The sequence below is a fragment of the Dromaius novaehollandiae genome, chromosome 8 (genome assembly GCF_036370855.1).
Source record: "Dromaius novaehollandiae isolate bDroNov1 chromosome 8, bDroNov1.hap1, whole genome shotgun sequence".
In the NCBI taxonomy this organism is placed as follows: Eukaryota; Metazoa; Chordata; class Aves; order Casuariiformes; family Dromaiidae; genus Dromaius; species Dromaius novaehollandiae.
In genome coordinates, this window is record NC_088105.1 from 23,482,028 (window position 1) to 23,505,400 (window position 23,373).

Below are 23,373 nucleotides of genomic sequence, written 5' to 3' on the forward strand. Positions count from 1 at the left end.
AAAAACAGCTCTTGAATCTAACAAAGAGCAATGTAAGAAGAAGTAAGGCCTGGAATCAAGCTAATTCAAATAGTGAATTAGGTGCAGACTTCTGTACCTAATTCAGTACCTTGGGTAATAATTAATCATTGGAACAAACAGGTGGGGGATGTGGGTTGATTCCTTAGCTGTTGGTGTCTTCAGATCAAGACTGGATGCTGTCCTGTAAGATGCAGTTTAGCCAAATACAGCCTATGTTGTATTTGACTATAGCAGGCTCAGTTCAGGGATATTTGGGTTAAATTTAATTGCCTCTAATTTACAGGATATCAGACTAGATACTCCAATAGTCCCTCTTTTTCTGAAGTTTGTAAATAAATCTCTGTATTTTATAAAGTCTCCAAAAACTCTATAAATAATTTTTTTCCTACCACCACGCCAGGTCTAGCTTTCCTTTCCAAGTATGTCATTTCCATATTAGACTTTTCTATCACACTTGTTCAGTGCTGTGGTCCAGAAAAATATCACTTACAGATAAAGGAGAAACAACTGCATCAGCTTCTTGTCCCAGCTGGTCAGATTGCTCAACATCTTGGAGGAGCTTCTCAAGTAGTGTCCCTACTCCTTGCCTCTATTTGACACCTAGAAGAATACACTTCATCCAGCCCAGCTCTCTCTATCCAAATCCAGTCCTTCCTGATGAGACTATAGTACTGCAGTCTTTTGTGGGCCCAGCTGGTCAAAAGTGCCTCAGCAAATGGTTGAGACTACAGACAAAAGCAAGACAATACAACTGGTCTGGGGTTGTGCTTCACAAAATTGTTCAGCCTTTAAAATAGGGAAAATCAAAGCTTTCCTCAGCCGGATGAGCCCTTTGAAGTAACTTGAATGTTCTTATATTTGCTGCAACCTTTGTGATTGCTCACAGCTTAACAAAAATACTATGCTTGGTCAAAATGGTACCTACAGAACTAAGGGTGAAAATTGGCATCTTATGCATATTAGCTGAGTGTTTTCCTTTCCCCATACTGTATATTATCTTTACTTGAAGCATCTGTTTGAATGTACAGCAGTGCAGTTTTCTTTGTTGTTCTCTACCAAAAGATACGTTTTTTTTCATGGTTAAATAAAAGATTCTGTTTCCCTAATAGATATGTAGATAGCATCGTGCTTTTGCTCCACTATCTGATATAAGGCCGAAACTGGTAACCTCACTTATTGAATAATTGTGTTGTCACTGGGGATACTCACACATGTAAAATGAGCAGGACTTGGCCCTTTGGTCATATTTTTGTAATAAAAGATAAAATGAGATTTTAGGAAACTGCAGCTTACAACCATAATATTTATGAGGCTGTCAGGATTGTACTGTAAAAATTCGTATTATTTAATTCTTCACTCTGACACTAAAGCATCATTTCATTTATATGCAAATAAGAATATACTCTACTGCTGTTTCTTCACTGAAGAAGCTGTTTGAATTATTCACATTTTGTTAATAAAGCTTCATAAATAAGTATTCTTTCTACTCAGTTGGTAGTGGCCAGGGGAGAGAATCTGTTTATCAGACTTTGCTATTATGAGCTTCATAACAAAATATGAAGATTTATGGAGTACATAATTAGATGTTATGTGATTGTAATGAAAACATTGGGTTATCCAGATAAAATACTTCTCCTTGGTAGAGGCACTTTCAGGAAAACAGACAAAACCCATCTCTGCCACTAAGTTCCAGGAACTGCCTGTGAAAGAAACAAAGCTATTTAATACCTTTTCTGACCATACATGCTGAAATAATTTTGCATAATGAAAGGTTGTCTAAGAGCCTATCAGAAATGCCAGGGAGAAGCATATGGGAGAAATGCTGCACCTTTTCTGGGCAGAGGTGCCGGTCTGCAGCCCTAGGATAACTTATATATGAAATTACAATGCACAGCCGGAAACTGTCTGGCATTTAAACTGTCATTTAAGTGTCCATCATTTAATTTTCCCTTGGGGCACAAACCATGGTCACAGTACTGGTGCGGTGAACTCAATTCCACCTGTGCTATGAATGAAGCTACCTATGGGGCTGAGCCCCTGATGCTGAGTCCTGGGTACGGGACAGCCTGCTTTGCAACCTCCTGGTGGGCTTAAACAGCAAATGGGTGCCTTGATGCTCTGCTTAGTCAAAACATCAGCTCCTTCGGGTGTGCAGTAGTGGGACTTTAAGGACATAAGTATTTTCTTCAGAAAAATCATAGCAGTCCACAGAGGCTAAAGTGGCTAAATGGAGTTTCTGTAAATTGCTTTGTCAGAATTAAGTACATATACTACACTTGAAGTAGGTACTTTTTTGAAATACTGGCACTCTGTTCTCCTTGTAGATCTGAAATATGAGACACATAGAACAATATAATTACGAGATGTCCATTGCTATTACACAACAGCACCTGGGTGCCTACAGAGGACCTAAAATAGTGAAATTGTAGGGGGAAAAAGTCTGTGAAATACTTGCTTAGCATTACAGGTCAGCCCACAGGGTTTTGTTTTATTTTATTACACTGTGCTGTGGTCCAAGCAGTGTTGTAATCTCACCCATAGTACCTCTGAAATCCACTGTAGTAAAACTATTGTAAGTTAGAAGCACTCTAATAAATCTAGGCTGCCTAAGCTAGTGCACAGTGTTGAAGATGTTTTGTGGGAAAAGTTCACAGCTTGTATTCTGAACAAGTCCAATTAGATATGGACTGATTTTAGTGTTTTTCTGGAAACAAGACAATGGAGCACATCTTGTGGAAGCCTCTTAACATCCCAAAGTTATCCAGACTAAGAAAACAGTCTGCAATTGCATACATGGCTGTTCTTCAACCAATTTTTTGCATGTGAAATAAGGATTTGCAAGCAGCTATGTTGGACTTATCCAACTAAGCACTTAAGCATATATGTAACCTTAAACACATGTAACTTTCTTGAAGGCATTGAACTGGGTTGTGTGCTGTTGTCAGCAGCATCTACTAGATGGGCACACGCGTATTTAGAAGAGAAGCAATGAACATTCCCCAATAATAGCTTGCAGCTACTTTGAAGGATCCTGTATTGGTTGACAGAATGAATGAGGCAAAGGATGTTCTGACAATTTTCAGCTACACATAGTCATTATGTACAAAGACATATACATAATGCTGGTTAGGGCCAAATTTAATCATGTAAATTAATTCTGTACTATTTGGCCTGTGATCAAGTGTCTAGAATTATAAAAATGTCAAAAAAAGCATTTTCTGTTAAAACCACAGATTTTATTTTCATTTATTTTGATAACATGGAGTAAGTCCTGAAAGCACTACACCTAAAATACTCACTGCATAACTGTAATTTTCCCTTCAGGAGTTTATTTTCTATAAGTTTTTAGTTTTTTTCTGGAGATTTCTTCTTTAATCTTCTGCCTGTGGAACACTAGCTAAAATATTTAGACAACAGCGGACTGCTGTTATCATTCCTTTAACAGTATATACTGTTTGTAGCCTATTCAAAATATTATTCGCTATTCACTACAAATATTATTCACTACATAGGCTAAGTCAAAACAGAAAGCAGAACAACAATAAATGTTTGGTTTTTTGGGATGTCTGTGACAGTGTTGTAGCCCAGAACAGCCGTTTTAAAAGTTACGACATTTGATATGCCAATGATTTTCTTTTTGAAAATAGGCTCAAATTCTAACTCTTAGGATACGTTATGAAACTTTATTTGCAAAAAGGAGTGATATAGGCAAAAACTCTTCTGTTTTGTAAATTCATGATGGATCCCATCCCTTTCTTTTCAGATTAAAAAAAAAAATGGAAATGCTTACTAATTACGGTATGTTTGATCCTGCATGGCTGAAAGTTGAACAAAAAAATCAACTTGTATATCATCTCAAAAGTAAACTTGTAGACGGTTTGCAATGTTTTAGTAAGGTTAGAATATAGCTACAGGTGAGCTCAGAAAATGTGCACGCAGTACTCCTCAGCTGCCGAGGTCCACCCACCGGAAGAGTAAATATGGAATCTTGAGGCAAGAGTTTTGATCTACATGTTAAGTCATTTCGTTGGCTTGAGGGGAAGGGATATATTATTGTTCCAAACATTCATAAACAGTTCCTTTCTTTTCCCTCCTGGCAGAGGATAGATGCTAGTTTTCACTAGTGAAATGAATGGGAATTTTACTACTAGCTCTGTAATGGGAGGACAACAAGGGATATTATTAGGGTGGGTTTTTCCCCTCCATTACAGAACATTTTGAAGTGGTTAAATATATTCATAACTGTCGGGGCCCTGAGGGACCCACAGCCTGCCCCTGGCTGCCCTGCTGGTCCAGGCAGCGAGGCCCTGCCCTGCTGCCAAGGGGTGTCCTTGCCAATACCAGCCTTGGGGAGGCGCCAACCCACGTGGCACTCTGACCAAAAAATTAGTTGAATTTTTTTGAGGAAGAAATCCAGGAATCATCATCTCAGTTCTCCATTACGAAAAAGTGCAAAAGAGACTAGCCATGAAAGCACTCCAGACAGGAGGGTCTCAACCTGCATGTTTCTGACCTGGCAGCCCTCTCTGAATATAATTGTATGTGTTCTCGGTTCAGCCTCCCAAATACTTTGGTCAAAGGAAGTAAATGTAGAAATTTAAATCAAGCATCATAAACACCAGTATAGGCAGCAAAATAACCTGCTTTTTTAGAATCTTCCAGCCTCCTAGTAAATTAGAACAATTCAGTGTGGGCTGTGAGATACTCGTAGCATTCTTCTGTCACCACTTCGGTTTTTCTTTGGGGCAGCAATACTAAAATCTGAGAAAAGCAATTAATTTCTTGCAATCTGCTCTTACTGCAAGTAGGAACTAAGTCATACTTTCAAGTCTGCTGTCTCCAATACTACTATAGTGCCTAACAGCTACTGTAGAGATAATAGTTATTAAACTTAAATATATAGCCTTTTGTTTCTTTTTTGCTTTCATTAAAAGGAGAGGAAAAGCATTATTTAAAGTGTGTACTGGTGCACTGCCGAGCTTGTTCTATATTAAATTCCAAGGATGAATTCTCTTGTGAGTAGTTTGGTGCAACTTGACTGATTCATTTATTTTTAAAGAAAATTGTCTGATTTTTTTTCTTCTTTACTCTCAGCTACAGGTAATGAAATGAAAACAAGCTTCACAGATACAGTACGGAAAACTGGAATGAATTGACTTTCCTAGTTACATGAAAAGGTGGTAACTTCTTGTGCAGTGGTATAGGAAGATGTTGCAGGTTTTTTTGTAGTTTCTGTCCTTTGAGATAGACATAGCTCTGTGTGAGAATACTGCAGGAGCCCGTTCTCAGGACATGCAGTGCATCCTGGAGCCATGCAGTGCTTATGCAGTGTGAGCAGTGGGATGCATCTACCATCCTCTTGTTTCTTTCCCGCCCCAACATCTGCTCTCAAGGAGAGCCGTGTTCCAGCTCAAGGAGCGACTGTTTGGGGCAGTGGGCACTGAGGATGCTGGTGAACATGTCAGGTTCTAGCACAAGGAAGACAATGATGTGGCAAGGCTGTTTCATCTCTTCTTTCCCTCCATGGGAAGGCATGCTGTGTTTCTATTCTACTGTGATCTGTGGCAAATAAGTAGGAGCTGTGCTTCCTTTTTTTTTCAGCCTGTAGATGTCTAATACAAAAACTGGTACTCAATTCGGGTGCCATATTCACTATATGGCAGTACATGTATACTGCTACACAGCAGTAGGGAAATTAATGTAACAAAGCTCAATGCAAGAACTTACGGAAGGAGAAGGTAATTTTATTACACAAAATTTTTGAGCAAGTTGATTTTACACACTCTCATACTCCTGTACTCACAAGTACCAGGATGTATGTGCTCATAAGATCTGGCCAGGATCACTTGCCTGCAACATGGAAGACAAGGGATGCTAGCTGTGAAGTTCTCACTATGTTTCTTGGTTTCCTCCTGACTGGCAACAACAAAGTAGTTTGGGACAGATCTTTTATATCCTTTAGGAGTCATCAACTGTTACAAGGTGGTCCTTTGTCTGTGCACTTCCTTACTTCCTCTCCCACTAATCTTAGGCCAGGTTGCTGCCCATTGTCTGTTTTTCCTTGTCTGGAATATGTGTATGAAATGTATGTCCATGGTCTGTCCTTCTGGAGGGCTAACAAGAGAAGGAATGGTAGGTGTTATATGCTGCAACCTCGTTGTCTTCATGCTGCTGTTAGGATGCAGGATCCTCTACTGAGTTGTCCACGCTGTGGTCTTTCCTCTACTGAGTTGTCCATGCTGTGGTCTTATCAGAGGGCCGGCTTTCTAGTCCTGACATAACACATTCCTCACTTTTACTCCTGGGAACGCTCTCCTGGGAACAGTTCCCTTCATTTTTCAACACAAGACTTTTTTTTAATCATCTATTCTAATGCTTATTCTGTTGTTTGCACACGCACACACTTCCATTCCTATTGCATTCATACTAAACTGTATTTCTGTTACAAGTGTCTACATAATGTGTCATCAGTCAGGATATATAACAATGTAGGAATAGGCAGCATATGATTAGCAGAGAAATCATGTGAGTATAAAGCCCTCAGATTCCTTCAGCTCAATTTTCATTTCAGTGAAGAAGTCCACAAAATGGGGGAAAAATGTGGAATTTCTGTCAGGCAGCTTAACATCACTTCCTTACATTTTCCATTCAGGGTGGTAGGGCTTCTAAGCTGCACTTAACAGTGATCAGAAATCAGGTGGATAAACCTCAGTTCAGTACTGTGGAGAGCTATCCTTTAACATCATGTTTGTAACAGTACCTGTGCTACAAGGGTCTAACACAGAGTAAATATGTACTGGGGTTTGCATGAGCCTCTGAGTTGGAGAAGGTGAAGCGATGCATATAGCCTCCTACCGCTCTTCAAATTTCTCCTTGCTTTAACTCCCTGCCAGGTTTACCAGCAGACAAGTCTTCTCAATCTCTGCACTTCCCAACTGGAACAGTGCAGAGTAGCATGTATGGATGCATCTCAAATAGGGAGAGTCATTTAAAAATGAAAAATAAGCTTTTTTGAACCCTCAAACACCATAATTCTCTTATGTTCCTCTATGCATAGAAACTCTTCTAGAAAACTTTGTCATACTGCCTTGCCTGTTTCTGCTTGCAACTGCAAAAACGTGTTGCCCACCTTCTGTAGTAGTTTATGTTTTTGCAGGGTGGAATGTAGTACATTTGTTTTGCCAGCAGCCTCCCACATTTCCTAAAGTCACAACCCTATTTTTGGAGTTTGTGGATCTTTTTCATATCCTCTGTGAGGAAACATTTTAGTGCTGCAATGTGGTGTGGCCATGTTCCAAGCAGAGGGTTTGGCTTGCACACGAGCTTTCCGGGGCAGAATTTGGATAACTATGTTCTGATTTTTATTTTTGTTCTTCACTCTGTGGTACGTGTTATGGAAATTAGGCTTGTCGGCCACCATAACAGGGCCCGACCCTAGGTTCCCGCAGAAAAGTTCAGAGCCAAATCAAAGCAAATGAAATAATTAAATTTTAATGACACGCGTACAGTAATTACAGCTCGAGCTGGGTGCCTCCGAAGAGGGACCCCGAACAAAGAAATCCCTGGACAGTTATACCGTCCAATCTAAGCTCTCCACCCCTCACGCGGTAGTTTGGACCAATACTAGTATTTTGGTCTGGGGTCTCCTGTTCCTCATTGGGTCTCATCACTGTCCCTAGGTAGGCTGTTTATCTTCACTGTTTGTGAATATTCTTTAACAGTACGCAAACCACAGGACCATATGGCACAACTACAGAAATGTGTGAATGGGTTATGCAACTGCTTCCTATTATAGCTACAAAATATGAAAATGATGAGTTAAGTGGGTGAAAAATAATGTCACTGTTCAAGAAAGTGGCAAGCCCCAGACACTTATCTGTGAAAACTGAAATATAGTTGCCCAACAGACATTTCTAAGATACTAATGTTAAGAAGACAACTGAGAAGGAAATGAATTTATCTCATGAAGTAGTAGCGTACTACTGAGAAGTAGTCTAATTATTTTGCCTAACTGGAAATGGATTTCCTGCTAGCTTCCCTGAAAGGGGAATGAGTCAGGCAAGGGGGGCTGGTCATACTTAGGCCATGAGAGTTGCAAGCACACACATTGCAGAGAAGTGAGGTGCTGAGGCGTTACCGGTTGTGGTACAAATGTTGTAATAAACGGAGATTTGTGTGAGTCCACGGCACTCTTGAGATGTTGCTACATGTCAGGCCAATCTATTTCATTCTCTGTTTTGTCCCCGTGTTAACAGGAATTTGTGGCAAAATAAAAGGGACCAGTCAAAAACAGGTATTTTCCTACAAGGTGTGAAAACAAGTAGGAAACTAGTAGGATTGGATGGAAGGGTTGAAGAAAGCCTTTTGCGGGGCAGAAGCAGTTTAGGAACAGTTTCTTACCTGATGCTAGTAAATCCATTACCAAGGACAGAATGGAGCATAGTGCTAATCAAGGGAAAAAACACAGGAACACTACAGCTTTAATTTGGAGTTTCTGGGACAGAGCTGAGAAGCTTTCATGTTTGCCCTCGCTACAAGAATCTCTAGGCTGTTGCAGAAGCAAGTAACTTACGGTGGCCTTCTTCACACATTTATGAGAAAGGGAAGGAAATAAGGGAGCTGTAAAGTTCCCTTCCCCTGTGGGAACTGCCTTTCATGCCAGAGGAAAGGCTGTGAGGTTACTCCATCGCAATTCCTGTTACACTGAGTTTTCTTGTAGCCACAGATCCTAGCCAGCTCCTCTCCACTTCAACAACCTAATTTCTTTTTTTTAATTTTGTTTTTGTTTTGTTTTTTCCCCAAAATGGACCCTTTGTCGTAATTGGGATATTCTGTGCTGCAGAGGCTCTGTTTATCCCAGGGCACTCTTGCACTGGACTGGCCAATGGGACCTAATTTTCCTCTGCCTTCAATTGCATTTGTATATATGCAATGCAAACCAATACCAAACTCATGTATAGCACATTCTTACTTGGTAGCATTTGGTACTTACACAGCCCTGATGAAAGATAGTTCCTAAGGAAAGGTGGAATAGAAAACCAAGCTCTCAGATGATAAGGAAAGATAGAGAAAATCCATGGAGAAAAACAAGAAATTGGGTTTAAGCTGATTAATTTTAAGGTTTCTGATTTGTATTTATATCAAGAAACATTAATGTCAAAATATAAGCATTTCAAATTAGAATAACTTAAAATATCAGATTGCTTATTTCTTAGTGGGAGATTTCAGTGAGGATGAAATTATGAGAAATTAAAGAAATAGATGGATAATGCAACGGCAGTAGTAATATGCAGCCACGGGAGATATAAGAAGAAGAAAAAAGTCAGGGTCAAGGATGAAGTCAACATCACAGACCATAGTGGCAACTGTTATGTTAGAACGGAGCAGAACAAAAGAAGAGAGCAGGCAGTACATGTATAATATATGTGATGGGAAGGGCCAGATCCTGTCCTACCTTGCATCAGTGCAACTTCACTGCCTGAGTCCTCTTAACACAATGTCACTTTCAATATGATCTAACAACATACATGCAGGTTTTTATTTAAATCAATGCACAGGGCTAAATTTTGCACTGTCTTATACTATTTCTAGGGAATTGTAATTTCACTGTTCCACTGGTGTTACTATTATGGTCCTTTGCGCATTGCTAATTTCTTTTCCTGTGTACCTTCTATGAGTAAACATTTACCTATTTCACATTTCTGCATTGTGCTTTAGTAAAAATATTAAAATCTTCAAATTAAAGATCACTTTGGGAAAACGTCTTTCTGTATACTTGCTTTAACAGTGTACTATTTTATATATTTTTAAAAACTTTATGACTTCTAGGTACATTCTACCCATAAATGATGCTCATTTAAAAATATTTAGATTTTTTTATAGTGTTAGTATTCACATTTTCCATACTCTGGCTTCAGCGGTGTAAAAAGGAGTGATGATGAGGAGGATCAGCTTCCCAGTATCAATAAGCGGGAAAACTGACTGTGCTTAAAACATTTATCTTATCAGATCTCCTGTACTTCTAGCAGTTATATTATTTTCTTAAGTTGTCACTGATGTGAAAACTTTTTTTTTAATCTAACCTCTGGATTTGCATATAAGTAAAACTGCCCACTTACCTGCTGTCCTAGGTATTATGTATATGTACATGCACACATGGCTTTACTACTTTAAAACCAGAGGAAACTAAGAATTTGTGTTTTAAATTTCTAGCTAATTTTTCGCTGTTTGGCAGAAAAACCCTACAGATGATGTTACAAACAGGCAAAGAAGAAGGGCGAGCCTTTTAAACCCCACGCCTGCCATGTTACATTGATTTGTGTGGTTTCAGCCTTTGGCTCCACTCATTACCCACAGGAGACTTTGCCTCTAACCTATGTAGGTGTAGGTAGGTGAATAGCATTCCTCTAAACCTGCCAACTCCCTTCCCTGAACTCCAGGCTTAAAGCTTTTCTTATTTATGTATATCTTGTATTAGTTTAGCATTATTGACAGCAGTGTTTGTAGTCATTTATATCAGTGTAATGGAAGTAGAATTAAGCCCTCTGCTCACTGATTAACAAAGAGTAACAACAGTATTGTCTGTTGTTTTCAATTTGTCTACCCTACTTTCAGTTCTGAAGTGCTACCAACAAAAGAACAAAGAATTGCAGTTCTTAAGAAAACTGTTTCATACCCCTGTACAGAAGAACAAAGAAATATATACAAAGAAAACTGTGCCGTACCCTCAACTCCAGCAGGGCTGGCTGAGGTGTGCCGAAGTCCCAGCAGGCTGAGAGAAGCAGTTACGGAGCCCCCAGCAGAAAACAGCATTTGGGCCCTGAGACCAAAGCAGTCCATCAAAGATATACATTTTATACCGAAAGGAAAGTAATACATATATCACTTAAGGCATCTAGCTTAAAATATTAAAAAGGGAGGACAGAACTATGGAAAGGCAGGTTCTTTTAGAAAATTGCCTTTGGACTGTATTTTAATGTTCTGAAGCTGTTCCCTGAAGCTATTTTATACAATACCCAGTTTTCTTGAGTTTCAGAAGTACTAATGATTCAATGGATGCAGAATCACAGAAAGCTCCTGAATTCTGCTTAGGCTCCCCTCCACTGCCTTGAAGTCCTAGTTCAAGCCAGTGTTTTAGAATTATATAGCATTGCAAAGGGGTAAAATCCCTCTGCAGTATTAACTGTTACCTTCTTTGAAAGGAATTCATTTAAACAAGACAAAGTGCATGCATATGACTGAAATATATTTCCTAAGAATTGATGAATTATTAACCTAAAAGTTTGGCTTAATGCATCAATTGTAGTAATGAAATGCAGTATCTTCTTTTGTATTATCATTTTTCCTCTCTTTTCAGATATTTCTTGTGGGTTTTGATGTTTAAAATAGCAGTTACTTAAAATGTTGTGAATGTCCGGTAGAAATGTGATTAGTAGCAAACCCCTCTCCTAATTTAATAAGGGGACAGTCCTTTCATAATCCTTTACAAAAACATGGACAGCAGTTCTTGATAAAATGTAAAAATCTAACATAAAAATACCATATCATGCAAATTTCCACTATATATGACTTCAGATACATGCTGCATACTTTCTAGTTGTATAAATCATCATGGTAAAGATGGTTTGTTTTTATGACAGCAGCAAATAACATTGCCAAGATTCCCATTATAAAAATAAAACTAGGAAAAATGTAGATAATGCAGAAATATAACTGAAATTAAAAAAGGAATTCTGCACCTGCAAAATCTCATCTCAGTGCCTTACTTCATCCACAAGCCTGTTCTGTATGAATTAGAAATTACTGAAATGTTGTTGAAACACAGCCATTTTCTGCTGAAATTTCATCATAATTAAAATATGCCACTTGGAGGCAGGACCTTTGCCCAATTTTTTTAATGGCATGTCTTGAAACAAATAAATTCCATATTATTTTCTTTTAGCATTGTTGCAATGTATAGTTTTGAGGCAGTAAAAATAATTTCCTCAGACTTGCTGGTGCTAACATTTAATTATGACTTGTATGTTACAGGAGTCTCCATATTATAATACTCTAACTATAGCATTTTGATATTTCAAGTGACTAATTTTCATTGCATTTTAAAAGGGAAACAAACTGAAGTATTAGAATTTTACCAAGATGGAAACTTTATTTTTCAACCAGCTCTAGGTGGAAATGTGCCTCTGATTTTATTCTTTCATTTCACTCTTTAATTACTGTGTCAGTCAATGTGATCTTGCTGTTTCACTAACTTCTACTCAACTGTCCTCTGTCAGCACTGAATCTTCCTCTTGAGCTGGAGAATGGACCTGTTTCAGTCCTACTCCACCACATCATCTGAAATGCTTTTCCACAGGAAGATGTCAGTTTTGACAAAGTAAAGCACAATGTTATTAATGTTAAAATTCTCAAGCATCACGTTGAATGTGTACCAAAATGTCAAAATATAGCGGCAAAACTGACAGAACAGCCTGGCATTAGGATCATATATCTTAAAATCTTATACAATCCATAGTTCTTCTACTGTGATTATGTCTGTGCACTTCCTAGGAAACAACACTCAAACAGCTAGTTATAACAGTTAAAAATAAAGCTGTATTTTACTACTAGGGAAGTAAAATGCTGGTTATTAAGAAATTAATCAGAGCCCTTGAAATTTCTTTTATTTCAGTGATATATTGTATAGCCATTTAATTCAGCAGAAAAGGAATGGCTACGTAGTGGTTAAGACACTTATTTCAAGCTGGACATGTGGTGGTAGTCTCAAAAGGGTAGTTTTGCTGCTGTCTTGTTCCCTAAAAGAATTGCTGCAGATTAGTTTTTGCTCTTAAAACTATACATACTAATATATGTGTTTGTTTATATTTCTAGGTTTCCTATATATTTTGGTCTGCATTTATGATTGGAGGAGTGTTTCATGCTCTCAGTGTGGGATAGAAAAGACCAGGTGACACACGTGCTCTATCTTCAACCCTTGAAATACAGATAGGCAAATAAATACAGGTATGTGGGTACACATGTGTACATGTACACACAAATATGCCATGAGCTAATGACAAAGTGAGACCCTGTCAAAGACCATTGGGAAGTCCCATCAGTCTTCGTGAAACACGTGACAAAAATCAGTAGTAGTGGCCCTGACTTAGTAGCTTGGAATCCATTTGGGGAAGTAAGAATTGTATATGAGATAAGAATTACCTGTGACTAAATGGGACCAGAACTTTCTTTGGGAATGGACCTACGGAGGTGCTATCAAGATTCAGCAAGACAGAGTCCAGATGTCCATTTTGGGAATCTTTCAGCCACTCTCAGAACCCTGCCCTATAGTTTTTGCTTTTTTCCTTTCTTTTGTTGAAAAAACCTCCTCCGCTGAACTGATGTCCACTGTTTTATTGCATGGTTATTGCTGTGATGCTAGATCTCAGCTTCATCATGATAACTGTCTTGCCTCTCTCTGCTCTCTTACGGCATCTGAAAATCTGTAGTTAGACCTGAGTGACAGAGTTGTCAGATGCAACGTACTAATTGGGAACACTGTAAGTAAGTGCTCTAAAATTGCATGAACAGGGGGCTTATGGCTCAACACTTTAGTGCATTTCTCTTGCTCACACTCCATATTTTTATTACCATTGTTTCTAATAAATACTGTAAATTCATCTAAGTCAGTTCTAAAGTTCTAGAGATCTATATGCTATACCTTATCCACCACTGATTTAGATTCTTCCCTGTATGTTTGCAGTAGCTGGGAGGAATGATTTGGCATTGTGATTTTTTCAGAAGAGCTTTATTCTAACACTTTGTTTTCCCTGGTACACCTGCTGTTGCCACTTCTGTTGCCCTAGGAAATGTTTCTGTCTCAAATCCCCCCGCTTCCAAAGTCTCTGCACCCACTGCAAGCATAGGCCAAAGGCCACACTTTGGAGAAAACGGAAGAGGGTGGGGAGAAAAGGAAAAACTAATGGTCTCAAAAAGGGGGTGACTTGGTGAAATGTAATGGGTTTTTACATGCAGGAGTTCATGTTGGAGACCCTTATAGCCTCATTGGTCTTAAACTGTGTAGCTCTGTAGAGGCAAAAGACAATAGACGAACGAGAAAGAAAAAAGGATGACAGGATATAAGAAGGTATAATATTGGAATTAGCCAAACATATATAAAAAAAGAGATCAATCTGAATATCAGGAGAATGTTAGCTATCAGCAGACTTCTCAAGAAACAATACAAACAACACTTTGCTCCTCACAAAGAAATGAAGCAGATTTTTTTTCAAACTGTGTATTTTGTGATCAGTTTAAGAAGGCCAAAGGTTAAAGTCACTTGCCTAGATGTTGCAATTCTAGCATGATTTACAGGAAAACATAAGGTGCTTAAATGAATATGAAGAAGTGGTGAATGCTAATAAACACTTTTGAAACCCACAGTTTCTAACATTTAGCAATGCTGCAGCAATGTTCTAGTCATACTGAGCTGACAGTCTAGTCAGACTTAGCTGACTAACTGACCTTGTTAATTTTTTTTAAGCTAATGCTATTTGCAAAAGCATTCTATCAAGGTAGTAGTTCTTAATGTTTAATTTCTTTCATATTAAATTAAACATTTTTTACAATTACACCTGCAATTCAGAGTTACTCGAATGTAAAAAAATTACATTTTCCAATTTTAAATATTGATCTGACCGTTTCGTTCTCCTTGCAAATGTGATCCAATTCTCACTGATGTCACTAGGAATACTTCAGTTGATTCTAGTGCATATTTGGTTGGGCTCCTTTGCATGAATTAAATAAGAGCCTGACTGTATTCTCTCGTAGCCTAGGGGAATGCAGTGATTTGGTTCAGGGTCTCACAACTCTCAGGTGATTTTCCTAAGCCATACAGTCATGTTTACACATCTCTAAATAATCTTTAATTATTTCATAGAATTTCAAATGGTTTTAACATGAGAAAGGTGAGACAGGCCTGGCCCACAAAACTCAATAACTGAGCACCTGGCATTTTCACTTCATACAAAAGGAAGAGGTCTTGAGTGAATGCTGTAGCTACAGTGCTGTTTGGAAAATGGGAAGGGAGAACAATACCAGTTGCAGCAGTATGCTCTGAGAAAGCATCTAACACCAGGAAAACTTGCAGAAATTTTGAATCCTACATGAAAAGAGACCCCTCCCTAACGCACATGCAAAGAAAGATATCCGAGGGAATAAGATTCATGTCTGGTGTTTTCTGTTGACCATACTTGAGAATGACTTGCTCGTTTCTTTAAGTGCCCAAGTCTCCCCAAGAATTTTGTAGGAAGCCCAGGCTCTCAGTTTTAGACAGTGCATTCCAGTAGAAAACAAGGATACATAAAAATATCAGCATAGAACATTATGGCATCCTGAGTTCTTTTGTAGATATAGCCTTCAGACCATTGACCACTTAGTCTTTCTTAATGTATTTAAACATACATGTCCTCTTCTGAATATCCTACAAATAATTAATCACTAAATCTATCTGGCCTGAATTAAGAAGTGAAATGGTTGATTAGCGAATAGCTGGACTGAATATGCAAATTATGAAGTTTTCTTCATGGCTTTATATGAGAAAATGTTTTAAAAACTTTATCAATGTCAATGTGTCAGCCTGCATTTCTCTGTGAAATCTTGAAACTGCTCTTTCATCTATGTTGTAAACACATCAACAAGTATGTAGAATGTCTTGACTTTGAAATGCTGTCACCTACTTTCTGTATGGTTGTCAGTAGTCAGCTTGTTATAAAAGTGTTTCAATTCTAACTCTGCTTCTTCTGGTAGTGTGTCGACATACTGCATTTTTCAGCCGTGTTCCTTGCTGCCTCTTCGATTTTTATCAAAAATTTAGTGTGACAGAAGTTTTTCTCTTTCTTTGCAACATGTTATCTCAGGTTTTCCACTGTCACCAAAGCAGTTGTGCTACTTTGAGGGTAAGTTGAGAGCATGTAAACTATCTTCAGTGTTTTGTGCCCAAGTACAGCAAGAATTTGAACTCAAACTTTTCTGTGATGGTGAGAAGCCTCTAAGCTTCAGTTGTCGCCTTTATCTTTTAGTCTGGAACTTTTCCAGAACATGTTCAATTGAATGCAAAGCTGCTTCCTGATGTGCTCAGCAATATGGAGTCCACTGCTGGCTTGGAAACCAATCTGGTGATTGACAGTTTCTTAAATGTGAGTGTACTCATGGTATTTATTCTGCTGCTTTTCATGTAATTTTCTGTTTTCTTTGGCAGAAGATTACACGTTAGGCACTGGTTTAATGGCCTAAGTGTCCCAGCTGAAAGCTGAACATCTATGCAAGTTATGGCATTGCAGAGTGTAACACATTGACTATTTTCAAGTTTTGAATTATACTTGTTTCACAAGGATTTTCAGTCCAAAAATATAATAGAACACTGATGAAGTTTGCATAGGTACAAGTGTGGCTAATTTGGAGGAAATATTCTGCTTAAATGCTTTCAAAACTCGACAATAGAATTGCATAGATCTGTAGATGAAGGTCTGTGCAACTCAATAACTGCAATCAAGTGTTCAGTGTATCAGACACCTATTAGATACTTATTCTTGTCTGTACCATGATGTCAATATCTTGTTCCATCTAGAAGAGTATAGTTTTCTAGCACCTTTCAAAGGCCCACATCATAATAACTTCTTAAATCAATATGGTCCAAGTGCTGTAAAACATATACATTTTTCTGGTATCTGATATGGAGTCAGGAGGGTTGGCCGTTACAATGTCCTTTCCTTCATGTGAAAAAATACATAATATTTCTCCACTTGTATTTCCTACTGTTTATTATTTGCTTTGGAATAATATCCTAATGCTTTACTCAGGACTAGACTACACTGTGTTAATTGTAAACTAGAGACACAGTTTTGCACGGAACCATTTTATGATGTAATTGTTAAGTATAATATTAGCAAGCATCAAATTATTTATTAAATGTAAAACCATATGGCTCAAGACAATGTTCTTTATGATCATGAGAGTTAAAATTGATAAATATAGAATGAAATGCAAACTCTGAGGAATCCTATGCTTTCTCTTTTAGTCCAAGAAGAAACTTCATTCTGAGGAAACATCACTGCTCTTTTCTCCTATACCAGTATAGATCACATTCCTGATAACTAACATATCATAGAGAAATACCTTCTAGTTACAGTATGTTTCAAAACCAGGATGACATGAACCAGAGATCAAACAAAATCTGTATACACGGACCTACTTTGAAAAAGCTAAGGATCTGTAGGGTGTTCTGATCATATAGTCTGCAGAAATTTAATTGGCACATTGTTGCTGTTTAACTTAAAATGCACACATAGCTACATTACTGAAAATTATTAGAAATAACTGAGAAGTGGACTGTCGTCCTAGGAAGGACACTTAAAAATTGTCAGAATTATATCTAGAATAAAGCATCTTAGACCTGGTTACATCAAGGCTTTAATCATATTGGCTGGACTCAATTCACCTTATGTGTGGAAAAAGCTAAGTCTCTCTAAGCACAGTTTATATGGTTCAGGAGCATTATTCTACTTTAATCAAAATAAGTTTAGTAATGGAATAGGATGAGGGAAGAAAGGAAGTGAGTAGGAAAAACTTTTCTATAAATTATTAGATTGGTGTTTGTTTTCCGAAGAAAATGGAGTGTGGGTGAACATCTCAAAGTGGACAGTAGCTAAGATACTTGCTTCTCTTTTTTTCCTAATGAGAATGGAGTGGCCACAGAATTGAGAAAATAAATTTAGTGGGGGAAGAATCAGGCACATAGATGCTAAGTGGCTATAGTCATGCAAAGAATCCAGGTCCCTTTATATGTAGTCCGTTCCAAAATAAAGAGCATTTTAGCAGACATAAACTCTCTTGGTGCAAAAAACGCTGTATGTAAGAAAAATATATTCTAAAACTTTATTTCTTTTCAGACTCATATTTTCAAACCTCACAAAATGTCTTCTGTCACTTGAATATGGAGAAATATCTCAGATTTCTATTAGCATTTCTAAGATTTCTATAGCAGTGTTTTTTCCAAGATCAGAAACATCCCCTTTCCTGAAAATTTCCTGTCATTATTATTACATTCCCTGTCTTTATTTTGAGGATTTCTTCTTTTCATAATGGCTTTTTTTGATGGTATAATGAGCAGCAGCAGCTTAGCGGGCTTTCACTTAGACTCCTTACTCCAACACTCAAGTCAATTGGACTGCAAATATTATTAAGGAATATTCATAGAAATAAGGATTTGGAAGATGAGCACTAGGGACCTAACTGAAAATTCGTATCTACCCACTGATTCAGGGTGAGCTATGAAGATAAATTTTAAAAAATTGCTGACACTCTACACAAAATTAAATTCATAAACAGTGCTTATGATGTCAAAACTTGGACAAAAAGGGGAGGGCAGTTTTCTCCAGAGAATTAGTTTGATAAAATTATAAATAGGTTCACAATGCAACAAGAAAATACTATCAGTTTAGTGCCCTGTGCCTGCAGAAAGTTCACTGCAGAATTGGGAGCCTTCAAAACAAATTATTTTTTATTAGAATCGTTTGAATTTTTTACAAATGAGAAAATTATTGGAGAAAAAGTCTGTAGATTTTATAATACACTTAGCTAAGAAAAGAAAAAAAATCTATAAATGTGTTACATTCCAGGGTTTTCTGAATCATTCGTCTCCTTAATGATATTATTACAGTTTTCAATCCAAAACAAGAAATTATGCTGACAGGAAATCTTGTCAAAGTGAATGAACTATCAGAGGACCTGGAATCCAGATGTTAGCCATTGCATACTAGTATATATCATAGCTTCATAATAATCTAGAGCAAAGAACTAATGAAACAGAAGAGAGTTTTGTTATACCTTGTGCTATTGAGATCTGACTTCAGTAAAATAGCTCTAGTTAAAAAATGACCATTCCTTCCCTTCCTTCTGAAAAACAGGGTGTTGATGGAACAGTGACTGCCCTATTTTCTGAAACAGTGGTTGCAAATACAACTATCAAGTTAATTCGTCATTTATACAAAAGCTGACTCCACATACACTATCAATGGGATATCTTTTTTATTCAAGGGAAGCAGCAATGACTTGCCTCTTAGAAGATATACCACCACAGTAACAATCTCTTTGGATTTCGTTCTACATATGTCTCATTTTATCAACTGAGCCTTTGATTGAAATATAGAAAAATTAGGAAGTAACAGCTATGTGAATTGTCAAAATCTATACTTAATATTATCTCTATTGTCTAAGTGCAAAAATCCTAATGCCTTTAAATACTAAGTGACATAAAATAACGTGTTTATACATGCTGAATTTGTTAAGGGTGGAGTTGTAAATGTGGAATATTCTTGTTTTGTTAATTTGAAGATGATAATGTTATACATAATGAAAGTGGTCCTTAGAGGTTAGTTTATGTTTGAAGGGTTCAGTAGGAGGAGTTCATGTCTTAAAAGAAAAAATGTATGGATGAGAAACTGAAAAAGGAAACAAAGGTAAAGAAGTAAAGAACAATTTCTCCACCCCATCATGAAACAAATAGTATTAAATATGTTGTAATTTAGTTACATAAAAAACAGAGTTCAGGACCTAAACTTCTTGGGGAAGCACGGTTTAGGAGCAGAGCAGCAGCAGCCTGCTTGCTGGCTCCCTGGGGAGGAGTGCCTTGTATCACTTCTGGCTGACAGGCAGAGCCGCGCTGCCAGCTTCCGGGGGGAGCTGTCTTTAGCTCTCTTAAGACCCAGTCTTGCAAACGCTTATGCACATGAGTAATTTCAACTTCCATCAGTAAACTTATTCATGTGTTTAAGTTTTTTGCAACGGTGGTACAATGCCAGGCCCAAATCTGAGACTGCTAGTCAATATGATAAAATGAAAGAAATTTGCCTGTGCTTTTCCTTCCCCACCATGTCAAAATTTATAATCTAAGCAATCTAGTTTATGCTATATTTTTATTTCCCAATTTTGACTGAATATTTTTGAACTCCTTGAATCTATTATAATTTTCTTTAAATAAATGAATGATTGCCACAATCTCAAGCATATGGTAAAGATAAAACAGTTAAAGGCTTGCCTGTGATTTTAAGACCTTTAATACTTCACAGTAATTTCTGTTATGAGGTAGGGTACTTTTCAGAGGCCATTGTTTTTCTTGTCATGTCTATAAAATTGTGGAGAAGGCTGAACAAAGGAAACTGAGAGAACACACTGACAATTGTCATCTTACTTATGTCTTGATACTTTTCTGCATTTAATTTGTTTGCAGTGATTTGTTCAATTTGTAACTTCCGGAGAAAACTGAAGCTTTTAACAGATTTGTATTTAGTAAGTATGAATGTTATTCTGCTCTCATATGGATCACTGACCAATGACTGGTGTTCCTGATTTTCTAGTTGTGCTGCTCCAGAACATGCAGGTTTATGATTTAGTATGTGATCTCTATGAGCTTGAAAGACACAAAACATATGGCAGATCAGATGTTAGGCTTGGGGGAAATCAAAAATTAAACTGTCTCAGAGCTGTGGAGAGACTGCTTTGCTATATATTTTATGTGATTTGTGTGTGTGTGTTGAGGGAGATGTCACCTAGGGAGGGGAATCGAAGAAAAAATAGCTTTAAAAAAATGAACTGTTTGTATTACTGCTTTAAACTTTAAAGTCTGGTCAGCTAAAAGCAGATGTTGTGAACTAAGATGGAAACTTGCCTGAGGCCAGAATTGAAGAAGGCATTCTCTAATAGTAAGAAATAAAAATGCTTTCTGGTATCAGAATTTATTATAAGCATAAAATGAGTTGTCCTCAACTTTTCCCCCATTTTTATTCAAATTACTGAGTAATATGGATGACTTAAGAATTTAATTTCAGACAAGGGGTTCATTAGCAATCCTGATTGTATTGTAGGTGTTTATGGTAACATCTTTTGTTATTCTGTGCTGGCCAAGACCCTGTAATGTTGGAAGTAGGAATGAAGTGCTTCTTACCCTTGGCTGTCTGCCCAGTAATTAGATGGGGAGGTGGATTAAAGCAGCTAAACGTGGTGTAAATTTTGCAATACTGTAATATGACACAGTTTTGATGCAAGTCTTTTTAGGGAAAGAGGTAATAAAGGGAAAACTCATATACACAGAACTGCAAAAGTGAGCGTAACCTTTACTGTATGCTTTTAGTTGACCTGGACTTGCACAGTGTTAGAAACTATATTTACATTATATAAACATACAATGTCTAAGAATTTGAAATGGAAAGTTAAAAATTAATCAGTATTTCAAGAAAGAAAAACAAAAAACTTGATTAAATAAAAATTATTTATGTTAAAATCAATCAATATTTGAGAAAATCTTATGTCTCTTTTTCATCTATTTATGTATGAGGAAATAACATATTTACAGTAGCTGCCTCTATAGTATTTGTTGAATGGCATAAAGCTTTGAACCAGCTTAAAATTTAGTCTTTCTGAGACAGTTCGGCAATTTATTTTAAATATACTAGTTCAAAAGCTATGCTCTAATGGCAAGCCCAAAATTATAAACTGCAATATTTCTGTGGGAAAAAAAATAGCAACCTACTTCTGCATTTTACATACTTTATGTGATATTGTTTCAATTCAAATAAATTGTCTGAGGTGGGTGGCTCTAGCTCAGCAGCAGCAGCTCTAAGAAGAAAGTCTATGAGTGATTTTCAGAAATCCACTAGAAAATAAGCATCAATATATTAAGTGTATTTATTTCTTCCTGTAGCCCGTAGGAGTCTGTTTGATAACACAGTCCTATGGTACAGAAATCACCTAATTTATACCAGGGTAAAAATGAGTAAGGGCTTCTCGACACACACAGTACTTCCAGCTAAATCCGTGTTCGGGCAAGCCCTAAATCTGACACCAGTGGAGTCCCTCCTCCAAATTCTTTTTTTTTTTTTTTTTTTTTTTTGCCTTTTTACGGAGAACTTAGCCCCCTCCTTTCCCATCTGTTTCACTGCTCGCACCATTTGTGGGTGCAGGCGGTTTTTCGGGGGTCGCGGCTGGGCCGGGCCTGCGGGGGACGCTGCGCTGCGCTCCCGGCGCCGGGCCGGGCCGCCGCGGGTAAAGGCCGCCCCAGCCCCGCGCCCCGTCCGCCGGCGCCCGGGAAGGGAGCAGCCGCGGCCGCCCGCCCTTGCCCGGAGCTGAGGCAGAGGCGGCCCCGCCGAGGCCGCGGCGGGAACCGCCCTTCGCGCCCCGCTGCAGCCTCGAGGCGCGGGGGAGAGCGGGCCGCGCGCGCGCGCGGGAAGGACGATCTCTCGGCCCGGGCTGAGGCGGCATCGATCGCTCGGCGCTCCCGAGGTGATGTCGCACTTTCTGGGGCCCGCAGCCGCCGCCATTTTGCGCTGTGGTGGCGGAGACACCGTGGCGAGGTGGTAGTGCCTCTGCCTGGCTCTCCTTCCGCAGCCAAGGGAGGAGGGGGAGCTTGCTCGGGACGTAGCGGAAGCACCAGGGGGGAGGCTCCGTCGGGGCTGGCAGTCGTGGGGAAGGTGCGCTGTGAGGTGGGGGTGCCGGCTCGCTCTGGCCCTGTCAGGCACCTGCGGCACATGCGGCAACAAGCAGTTTACTCTAGCGCCATTCACTTGCGAGCGTCATTTTGGGCCCTCAGGACGAGGCACTGGGGAGAAACACAGAGGTCTGAGGAAAGGTTTGGTTTTTAGGAGAAATAAGCGAGAGAGCCTCAAAACAGAGCAAAAACTGCCCTATGGTGACCCTCATCTGTAGTATGCTGTTTCTTAAAGCAAATACATTGAGAGGTCTCTGTTCATAGTGGTTATCAACCATCTCCCTGTAAGTGTGAATCAGTATGCATAACCTAAATCCTAAATGAAAAATGGGAACTACAGAACAGCCTGAAGATACAAACTGACCTTCCACTCTGAATATTTGATGCCGTTGCTACAAATGTCTACTGATGTACCTAATTTTATCATCATGAATATAAATTTTCTGTATGCTATCAAACAGCATTGAGTGTATGGAAAAGGCACTTTCATTCTTGTCCACTTTGGGGACATCTTTTGCATTTTCTTAGTTTTTAAAAGTCTAAGAGACTTCTCATGCTATTTCCTAGCTGTGGGCTTTTAGGGGGGTTCCCAGTTAAAAGCCGGAGAGGAGAAGGCCTAATGCAGACCCCCAGTTTTGTGGTAGGGAGTTTCCAGTCTGTTAGGATGACTGTGACATCTGTCTGTTTCCCTTGAGTTTCATTTAACTCATAAGTCAATTGAATTTGATGGGGCTAGTCAGAGAATAAAAGACATATAGAGAGTGGAGGCCTGTGGGGCATGGGAGATAAAATAGTGTGAATAACAAAGACTTCTGAAGGGCTGGGATCCTAAAACA

At 38.5% G+C, this 23,373-nt stretch overlaps 1 protein-coding gene across 1 annotated transcript in view; it reads left to right on the forward strand.

Moving 5' to 3' along the window:
* Positions 1 to 23,373, forward strand: part of HFM1 (helicase for meiosis 1) — a 70,786-nt gene that overhangs the window by 4,823 nt on the left and 42,590 nt on the right. The window contains exons 3-5 of the mRNA XM_064515929.1: positions 12,892 to 13,023; positions 16,077 to 16,193; positions 18,963 to 20,343. The gene's annotated coding sequence lies outside the window, so the exon portion shown is untranslated. The remainder of the gene's footprint in view (positions 1 to 12,891; positions 13,024 to 16,076; positions 16,194 to 18,962; positions 20,344 to 23,373) is intronic.